Source organism: Panthera onca, chromosome C1 (genome assembly GCF_046562875.1).
Source record: "Panthera onca isolate mPanOnc1 chromosome C1, mPanOnc1 haplotype 2, whole genome shotgun sequence".
NCBI classification, from domain to species: domain Eukaryota; kingdom Metazoa; phylum Chordata; class Mammalia; order Carnivora; family Felidae; genus Panthera; species Panthera onca.
Window position 1 is genome coordinate 189,345,278 of NC_138346.1, and position 10,798 is coordinate 189,356,075.

Below are 10,798 nucleotides of genomic sequence, written 5' to 3' on the forward strand. Positions count from 1 at the left end.
CAATCTCCACCCGCTGCGGGCACCACTCCCGGCCACTTACAAACCTTATCACGTCGGATCCCCACCACACATTTGGGAGGTAAGCAATACTCTTATTCCCATTTCGTAGATGCAACAACTGAGCCTCAGAGATGAGACAGCAGCAGCAGAGCTGGGACTTGGGCCCTCCGGACCCTGGGACCTTCAGGCTCCCCTCCTCCCAGATCCCTTCTCTCATATACAAGTTCCCTCCTCAGCTGCCCACAGCCCCATAGCACTTAGCAAGCGTCTGTGGGTCTGGGGGGCTGCCGAGGGTGACCACAGCCGTGTCCTCAGGAGCAGACTTGGAGCATGAAGGACTGGGCTGGTGGACAGATGCCTCGGCTCCCTGGTGCCTCGGGTGGGACAATTCTGAGACCGGTTCTTCACCGTCCCCTGAGCCCCAGGCCCCACCTGCTGCTTAGTAACTGGCCCGGGTTGGCTTCCCTCCTTGTTCTCACTCACGTCACATTCTTTATGGGTTCCTCGAATCACCTGGCAAGTAAACTCCATGCTCTCAAATCCTAGTTCAAGTCTACTTCTGGGGACCCCATCCCCAAACAGAGGGGCAGCAGGTGTGGGGCTGTGAGTGCCCGGGGGACCGGGAGGGCCTGTCTCCAAAGGGCCCCCTGTCTCAGAGGCCATGAGGCTTGTGTGGGTCTGAAGCACAGCGGGTGGGGGTCCCTGGGCAGCCTGAGGAGCCCTGGTGGGAAGGAGGCCCAGGACCACGAGTGACGTCAGGTTGGGGTGTGGGGCTCTGTGCATGCTGGGGGGACAGAGGGTATGGGTGTGAGCACAGCAGCTGACAGGAGGCACAGCTTGTCTCGGGGCCTAAGACCGCACCCATACCTTTCTCCCTTCTGCAGAAGCACACCTCAGATATCATGGGGGCTGGCCTCAGGGCACCCCCTGCTAAGAGCCCCGGGGGGGGGGGTAGGAGGGGTGGGGGGGGTGGCAGAGGGGTTCCTCAGCCGGCCCTCTCCCATTCACCCTATGGCCTGAGTCCTTCTGACAGAGAAGAGAGGCTGCCTAGGGTAAGGCCCTAGATGAGAGTTTGAGGAATTCGGTGTCCTTCCCTGGGCCTGTTTCCCCTCTTCATCAAATGGTGTAGGGCCCAGGTGGGGGCGAGGAAGTGAATGAAGGGAGTAGAGTGCCCCATCGAGGACCCCTACTCTCCACTTCTGCCAGACAATCATTTGCACACCAAATATCAGATATGGTGCCTCTTGCCCCTGGTTCCTGCATGCTTTCAGAAGAGGGTATTACTGGGGCGCCTGGGTGGCTCAGTCGGTTGAGCATCCGACTTCAGCTCAGGTCACGATCTCACGGTCCGTGAGTTCGAGCCCCCCGTCGGGCTCTGTGCTGACAGCTTAGAGCCTGGAGCCTGTTTCAGATTCTGTGTCTCCCTCTCTCTGCCCCTCCCCCATTCATGCTCTGTCTCTCTCTGCCTCAAAAATAAATAAACGTTAAAAAAAAAATTAAAAAAAAAAAAAAAAAAAAAGAAGAGGGTATTACTTTATCCAGAGGAATAAATCTCTAACAGCGGAAACTCAGGCATTGGAAAAGACACAGCCTGACTTTGGGGGCTGGCTTTCCTTACACCCCTCAGATCACACCGTGTCAACCCCCAGGCAGGCAGGCAGCCACATCGAGTTGGAAAAACCCAGGCTTTAGAACCAGACAGACTTGGGCTCACGTGCTGTGTGACTCAGAGAAGCCCCTTAACCTCTCTGAGTTTCAGCTTCCTTGGCTGCAAAATGGGCTGACAATGCCCCACCGGCTCCAGTCAAACCTCCTTTAATCCTCAAGCTGGTGAGGAAGCAACTCTGAGCAGAAGTTGACAGAAGAGGAAAGAGAGGCCCAGAGAAGAGCAGGCAGGTGCTTAAGGAGGCCAGCCCCCACTCTGCCGGGCACAGAGGTCCGGGACTGGCCTGCCTCCCTCCGGAGGAGACCCTGGGCCTGGGATGTGCCCTGTCTGTTCCTGTTTCCTCTGCCTGACCTGGATCTGACCTGACACTCACCTACTGCCCAAATCCTGCACCTGGCTGGTGGAGTAGCTAAGGCTGGGCTTGTAATATCAGCCCTTTTCTGGGTACCTTTGGACTCATGAGTGCCGGGAGCTGGGCCAGTAAGTAGGTCCAAGGGCCCACGACCTGATCCTACTCCCTCGAGAAGCTCTTAGAGCCCCCATGGCACCTGGGGTAGGCAACCATGCCCCAGCCACAGAGGGAAACTGAGGACCTCTGACTTTAGCCCGGAGGGGAAGTCAGAGATCTCTTAGGTTATCTTCAGGACGGCAGAAGAAACGAAACCAATGCAATTCTACTTCTGGGGCGCCTGGGTGGCTCAGTGAAGCATCTGACTCTGGATTTCGGCTCAGATCGTGATCTCACCATTCATGGGATCAAGCCCTGTGTCAAGCTCCACGCTGAAAGCAAGGATCCTGCTTGGGATTCTCTCCCTCCTCCTCTCTCTGCCCCTCCCCCACTTGTGCACATGCACGCGTGCTCTCTCTCTCAAAATAAATAAAATAAACTTAAAAAAAAATCCACTTCTAGGTGTAGACCCTAGAAAAATGTTCACCAAATATTCATGCAGTTGTACACACATGATTTGCATACCTCTCTGTGTGAATATTTTGCTCTTGAACTTCATGTAAGTTAAATCTTACGTACAGCATGTTCTCTATTGCGTTTGGCCTCTTTGGGGCCACATTGTATTTTTGACATTCATCAGTGACACATGGCAACAGAGTTTCTCCTTTTTCAGTGCTCTATAGGATTCCATTGCATGACTAGACTACTATTTGTTCATGCATCAGACCGTTGATGGAAGTTGGGCTGTTTCCAGGTGGGAAGCCATTACAAAGAGTGTGGCTTTGAACATTTTTGCTCCTCACTGACCATCTGTATGTATTTCTGCTGGGGTAGCAGAATTCCTGACGGACCTAGGGGTGGGATTGCTGGATCATGGGATATACGCATTTTCAGCTTTATTAGACTCTGGCGAAGAGTGTTCCGAAATGATCTCCCTTTTCACACTTCCATCCACCGTATGCGACAGCTTCGCATTCTCAAGAAGCACTGATGCGGCCAAATTTTCTCCTTCCAGCCTTTCCTGCAGGCGTGGAGCGGTCTCACACTGTGGTTGTATTCTGCATTTTCCTGGTGCCTAATGAAGTTGAAGGGAACGCCTCAGTGTGCATTCCCTAGCTGCCGAGCCTGAGGCAGGGATTCCAACAAGTTGTTTAGCTGGCAACCGCGTTCCTCTCCTAGGGCTGCCATAGCAAAACACCACACACAGTGTGGCCAAAAGAACAGACATGTCTTTTCTCACAGTTCTGGAGGCTGCTAGAAGGCCAAGATCAAGGTGCCCTCAAAGTTCGTTTCTGGCGAGGCCTGTCCTCCCGTCTTGCGGGCAGCAGCCTTGTGCTGTGTCCTCACGTGGCCTCTTCCCTGTGCGTGTGTAGAGAGAGATCGCTGGTGTCTCTCCCTCTTCCTATAAGGATACCAATTCTATCACATTAGGGCCTCACCCTTTTGGTCTCATTTAACCTTAGTTACCTCCCTAAAGGCCCTATCTCCCTAGGTACAATTCAGTCCATACCAGCGGGTGATCCCAGGAAAACTCATGAGGGCGTACAGAAGCCGAAAGGGGCAGGAGGACGCCACTGAGGAACGTGTCAACAAGCAAGCTACAGCCTCGGGCATCTGGACTTTCATCCCGCAGGGTGACTCTGGGAAACTGTGTAAACCACACCTCAGAGCGAGGGAGCTGGGCCAGTAGGTCATTGGCTGTGGGCTGTTGCAGATATGGGAGGGCATTGACTCCCTGGCACTTCCCAGGCTGCACAGAAGCCCTGAGGCCCAGAGCTGGAGGCACTGGCTGGAGTACACTCTACAACACGTCTTCCCACACTAGGAATGGTCGAAGGTCAAATTCCCGGTTGCGTGCAGTGGCTACTTGAAAGGGCATTCCGAGGGGCGGGGGGGGGGGGGGGGGGGGGAACAGCATGGACAGAGGCCCAGAGGGAGGAACAGTATTGCCCAGCCTGGGGCTATGAGGAAAGGGGAGGCAGGTGAGACTGAGGTGGGGTCCAGCAGAAACCCTACCATGCAGGTCAGATGGGAAGTTTGCCCCTTGGGGCTCTGGGAAGGGCAAATGCCCCCTCTCCATGCCTATCTTCTCAGAAGCCCAAGCTGGGCTATGGTCCTGAGACCATCCCCAAATGCTGTCTTCCAGCCACCCCCCCCCAAGTCCTCTGACTCTCCTCAATCCAACCCCCAGCACAGCAAGCACCCCCAAATCACAAGAATGCCTCCCACAGCCAGGAGACACCATTCCCAACAGAGAGGCTGCAAGTCAGGCCTGGGACCCGGCCAGAGAGCAAGGATGAAGGAATGAGGCTCCCCAGGGTGGCCAGGCCCAGGCCACTGTGTGGGAATTAAAGTAGTCAAGGGCTGAACAGAATGGTCCTGAACAAAGGACCTCGAGCTAAGGTAGAGAGGGTCCTGAAATGCTGAGAAGGGCCATTTAGTGTTTAATCTCCTGCCACCTGAATTCAGACAGGGCTGCCTCACTGGGCCTTCTCACAGGTCGGAAGGCCTGTGTTTGTTTGCATTGTCTGTGGAACCTGCACAAGAGTCAGGAAAAGCCTGGGCCCAAAGGCATGGGCTTGGATGGGCACCACCCTCCTCTCCCCCCACTTTAGCCTGAGGGAGACTAGACAATAGGAGCCTAAGACAGGCCTGAGCAGGGTCCAACTCCTCTGCATAGCTATCAGTTTGGAATCCGGCCAGAGCCAATTCTGTATTCAAATAACAAGCACCTTCTCTACAGACACAGGTGTAACCCTGACGAAGGCCAGGCATTAGGGGCACCTGTTTGTCAGGCCAGAATTTCTTTGGCACCCCACGTCTCCCGGATTTAATCCCACTCCGTCCGGTGGCTCAGGTGGGGTTCTCTCCCCATGCGCTCAGGCAGGGCAACCCAAGAACCAGGCCTGGCCAACCAGAGCACCCACCCCCCGGGTGCTGTGATTGGCTCGAGGATAAACACATGACCCAAGCCAGGCCAATAGGATTCTTCCCTGAGACTTTTGCCAGAGCTCTCTGGAAAGTCTCTCTTCTGAGACTGTGAGCTATAAAGGTGGGGCTGTAGCAGCTGGGGGACATCTTGCATCACACAGAGAAAATGTGCCTGGAAAAAAAACAAAGGCAGGCAAGCGAAGCTGAGAGATAGAGAGATAGTCTTAATGGCATCAATTAAACACCTGGATGCAGCATGTCTGAAGTTCCTCAGACTTGTCATTTGCACGAGACAACACATTTCCTGCCCTGCTTACGTTTCATCAGGGTTTCTGTCACTTGGAGTCTAAAGGGTTCTGATTAAAACAGCAGGTGAGAAAACAGCCAAGCCCTTTCTGCACCTTCATATCCCAGAAACACACAGAGATATGCAGAGAGGTTTTTTTTAAAGGGCCGTTGCAATTAGAATGTTGCAATGAGGCAAAGATCCTTGTCCTGCTGCCCTCCTTTGAGAAGTGACAATTGACTAATGAGGCAGAGCAAATTCTGCCAGCAGGTTATGTTCAAGAGTTCAGAATGTCACTCATACTGGAAGAGCTGTGTCTTGGCAAGCTGTCTTCCACCTGACTACCCAGAGTGCTCTGGCAGGTGACAATGCCTGTGGTGCACTTTCCTGACCAACAGTTCTGGGGCCATGAAATTACTTTTTCATGTGCTGAAGTGTGAGGGGCAGAGCCGCCTAGATTTAGGAGAAAGGGAAGAAGAGATTGCATCTTTGCGACCCCAACATGAATGGACATCGTGGCACTGGCGGATTCCCTTGTTAATTCCAATAAACGCAACAGACGACCTGAACGGTCACCTGTAAGGGATCTGGGTAAACAAATGAAAGTATGTAGATTTAAAAAGAAGTAAGATAGCTCTAAAATATACTGTCACAGAAATATGTCTCTAATGTAGGGAGTGTTAAAAGCAATTTGCCCAATTGTACTTCAATAACGTGGTATTTAAAAAAAAAAAAATTTGTGGAATAATATGTGTAACATATGCACATTAAAAAACTAAACTGGCAATCCCATCATTTGCGGGAGGCATGTAATATATACACTCAGATGTGGAGAAAAAAGAAAAATAAATGCAGTTAAAGGTAACTCATTCACTTTGGTGGATTCAGTTGGTGCAAATTTCAGTTCCCTATCAGGACTGTCTCCCCAGCCTAAGTGGTTTCCCTCCCAAGAAGGCGTCTAAGGGCTGGAAGCTTCCGTGTACTCATGGCATCACGGAAGGGCCCCTCTTGGCCTCATGTCACCCCCTCTGGAGTGTCTCATTCTGATGGTTGTGAGCCTCGATTTCTGTCCCAGCTGTCATTACCTGTGCAGCCAGTGGAACCCAGGATCTGTTCTGACTTGGGCAAAGACTGGGGGAAGCCCAGAATTGCTGGGCTGGCCAAGATCCACAACAATGAATCCCTGGGGTCTGTCTGGGACTGGAGGGTCATTGTGTCCCTGTCCAGGGTCCTGACTGGCAAGTGACCCACCGGGGCCTTCTGTGTCCTCCCTTTATTGGGACGCTGGGAAATTGGGGCATCCGTTCCACACCACACAGGAGACAAACACGACAGGGGCACTCTCCATGATCTTCTGTCTATTTAACACCTTGGAGTGGGCAGAATGCTGGCCCCAAAAAAGGTATGTCCACATCCTAACCCACGAAACTTATGAGTGTGAGTTGACAAAAAAAAAAAAAAAAGGTCTTTGCAGACATAGTTAAGGATCTCAAGATAAGATCACCCTAGATTATCTAGGTGGCCCTAAATCCAATGACACATGATTTTATAAGAGAAAGTTAGAGAGCGATTTGACACAGAAGAGAAGCCTCGGAAACGGAGAAGAAAGCCTTTGAAGGCAGAGACAGGGATGGCAGTGACCCAGCCACAGGAATGCCAACAGCCACCAGCAGCTGGAAGAGGCAAGGAACAGACTGTCCCCTAGAGACCTGCCGCTACCATGATTTCAAACATCTGGCCTCCAGAACTATCAAAGAATAAGTGTCTGTTGTTTTAAACCACCAAGTTCATGGTCATTTGTTAAGGCAGCCCAAGAAACTTATATATACCTGCTGCTGCCCTTTCTGTTCCACTGGGGTCATGGACCAAACATCCTTCAGAACAGCATCCAGCAGAGTTCTGGAGTTCTAGAAGTGGGCAGAAGCCCCCCTCTGGGGTTTCTATCTTTTCCACAACCCCTCCTCAGGCTGGGGCTCAGAGAGAAAGTGGGGCACTGGGTCCCTCAGGCAGCCCTTTGTCTCACTCTTGCCTGCTCCGAGTCTGCTTTCCTAACTCTCTAGGGGCTCCTTTGAGAAGTAGAAGCTCTGCCCGCTTCCTCTCAAGCTGGGCAGGAGTTTCCTTCCATCTCTCTACCTGTGCCTTAGAACTCCATGCTGGTCCTCCAAGACTGACTCTTGATGTCTGCAGGAAAGATCTGGGAACAGGGAAATCTGCTTTCTCTCTCATAGCAGAGGGTGTTGATTCTCCACTCATCTTCTATTTCCCTCTTCCTCTTCTTGAAAATACCTGTTTTCGTTCTGAAATCCACCTTGCCTTCACATCACATTTGTGCTTCGGGGGAAGATCGCCCCAACTTCAGCTCCAGGGGCAGTTCTGACTGGTGTCACGGAATCCCATCCCACTTGCCAGGGTGATGGTCCAGAAACCCAGGCCTGAGTACCAGCACAGGGTACCCCCCTGGCCATAGGAACTGGTATGTGACTCTAGCCAAGATGCAAAGGGAGACTTCTGGGAGCTTTGAGAAAGGTGTTTCCTTGCTCTTAAGAAGGATCTACCAGAAGAGACATGATCTCCCTTTCTCTATCATGGTCATGACTGTGCAGCCTAGCCATTGGCTTTTTGAGGGAAGACAGCCCATGGATGAAACTATCAGATAGAGGACAACACAGCCAAAGGACTGCAGAGAAATGGGCTAGAGTTGCTGGATTAAGCCAGACCTGAAGCACACCCTATCTGCAGAGTCTGGCTACCTGAGCCAGTACATCTCATTGTAGAGGCCATTTGTGTTGGGCTTACTGGTATCTGCAAACCAAAGCATCCTAACCAGTATGTCACTCACTAACACCAGTTTCTAATACTACTGTCTTACTATAGGCTTTGAGGTCTTATTTTGGGAGTCAAAAGCTAACTAAGCATTGTTCTTTGTCCTATTTATATCACTGTTCTATTTTAATCCCCCCTGAAGAAAATGGATGCCTCTGGCTGAATAGGAGGAAAATGTCACATAAGGAAGTATGAGAAAGACACATGTTACTGTATTTCCAAGAAATTGCCCACGTTACACTGACATTCACACAAAACTCTGGGGTAAGAACCTCTAAACTGTAACAGGGGTTGGCTCTGGGGAAGGGAATTTGGGGGGAAGCAGACCTCCCTTTCTGAGTTGGTGTTACTGTAACGTTTGGATTTTTAGAGTGAGTATAAATTACATTTATAATTTAAAATCCTGATGATTTAAAGTAATCCAAGTTAGTTTAGCTTTCACTAAAAGCATCCACAGTTCCCTTAGGTACCTGTTATGGCTCAACTGTCAATCATGCAGGAAGTTTATTTGTCAGACAAAGCAATGACTCAAGAAGGGTAGTAACAATTTTTTTTTTTTTTTTTAAGTTGAGAGTTCGAGTTTTGACACCTTGCGCGGGCCCTATCCTAGCTGAGTGAATGTTCTCTGCCCCAGGAAGATCTCATCCAAAGTCAAATGATGGTTTGCAGGACTTTGGCATCTCCTGGGGATCCGAAGAGGGTTGTCATCCAAAGCCTGGCCCTCTGCTCCCTTCCGCCCCAGAGTCTCAGGACAGAAGGCACCCGCACCTGTCTGAATGTCCCAGCCTGGGCTCACATTCCTGCGGTAATGGTGCTGCATCCTTCTGGGACAGAGCTGAGGACCCTCGGCACCTCCGGAGGAATCTCTGGGCTCTGGGCACCAGAGGCCACAGCTTAGACCCCAGAGCCCCTGGTGCACCCTTCTCTGCCCAGAGTCCCCATCTCTCCCTAAGATCTTGACTTCAGGGTTCTCTTCTTGGCTTGGTCCTAATGCAGCATTCAAGCCCAGCAGGCCTGGCTCTGACATTTCTCCAGGCTCTTGCCAGGAGCCCCGGGCTGGGTGGAAGGAGCCTTTGCCCTTGACCAGGAAAAATCCCAGGGCTGACCCTGTACCCACTAGTAAGGGCTAGAGAGGCTGAGCTCTGAGCTCAGAGCTTGGGGAGGGGAAGAAGAAAGACCAAAAAGAGGAAAAGCTGGAGAAGAGGCAGGTTCTCTGGGACCCACTTGCCCCTGCCCACCCTCCTCTCCTCCCTGGCCTCATCCCTATACTTAGCCCCAGACTCCGTTTCCTCTCCGGAGGCCCTGTCTCCAGAATCAGAAAGATCCTCAGTGTAGACCCCCAGAGGGTACCACACGGGCCCCACTTCGAGAATCTCAGCTCTCAGAAAGGCTAGCATAGGGCACCTTAACACTCCCCTGTGCCCCTGCCTGGGAGTGGGGTGGGTCTGGATTTCTCCCATGCTCACCTCCTCCGTGAAGGACTGGCCTCCCAGAGGAAGACCCTCTGGACCCCCTGAACCTCCTCATCCACCTCTGACCCCTGCCTGAACAGGGAGCAGCTGCCCCAGGGTCTCCTGCCCCATTCTGAACCCCTGCGGCTTCCTGGTCCCCAGGCCCCGAGCTGAGCTCTGGGCTCAGAGAGGAAGGCAGGCCGACCCCCACCTCAGGACAGCCTGCTGCAGCAGGTGAATAGGGCCAGGGAAAGCACTGTGGGGACTCTGCCATGAGTCCCACGGCTGCTCAGCCTGATGCCGCCTGGGCTGTGATGCGGAATTGAAGCCAGTCCCTGCCCTCCACAGGCAGCTCGCCTTCCCGGCAGGGATCCGTGTGGACACCCTCACTGGACACAGCATCGCACACCAGTGTTGCCTGCTCAGAGAAGTCCTCCCTGACCACCCCCCCGGCCCAGCTTCTTTAAAGCACCTACTGCTTTGTTTTTCTGGTCGTTTCTCTCCCCACACTGAAGTGTAAGCTCTTTGAGGGCAGGGTGTCCGTGTGGTTCGTGCATCCCCAGCCCCTGGGCCACAGTAGGCACTGACTGTGGGTTCAGTGCGCCCGGATGAAGGGTGGGAATGGAACACGGCTCTTGTCCCTCCCTCTGCCTCCCCAGTCACCTAAGTCAAGCGGTTCCCCAGTCCTACAGAAAGTGCCTCTTCCCCTGCTCTGCCCCCTTGCCTCTCCCTCTCCCCAAACTCTAAACCCCATCCCGCCGGCCATTCCTTGGCATTTCTTCATTTCCAAGGCCAGCTCCAAATGCAGGCACACTGATATCACTTGCTCCCGGCCTCTCTCACTCTTGTGCCTCAGGCACTTGTTTGTTTACATGTCTGTGTCCCCGCCCCCCCCCCACCCCGCCCTGCCAGCCACCGTCCCCCAGCCCCACCGCTGCTCCTGAAATAGATGGTCTTCTGAGCTGGACAGGGGCCAGTTTCTCTCCGTGTGCGTCCAGGGTGCCCACGGAGAGCAGGCCTGGCTACCACACAGAGCTCGGGAAGCGTTTGTTCTAAAGGAGTGGGTGAACAAGTGAATGGATGCTCTCCCGTTAGTGAGCGGGTACATGAAGGAGCAGGCAGATGCATGAATGAACGAGAGAAGGAGTCGCTGAGTGAATGAGTCAGTGACTGAGGGAAGGAGGGGGAGGGAA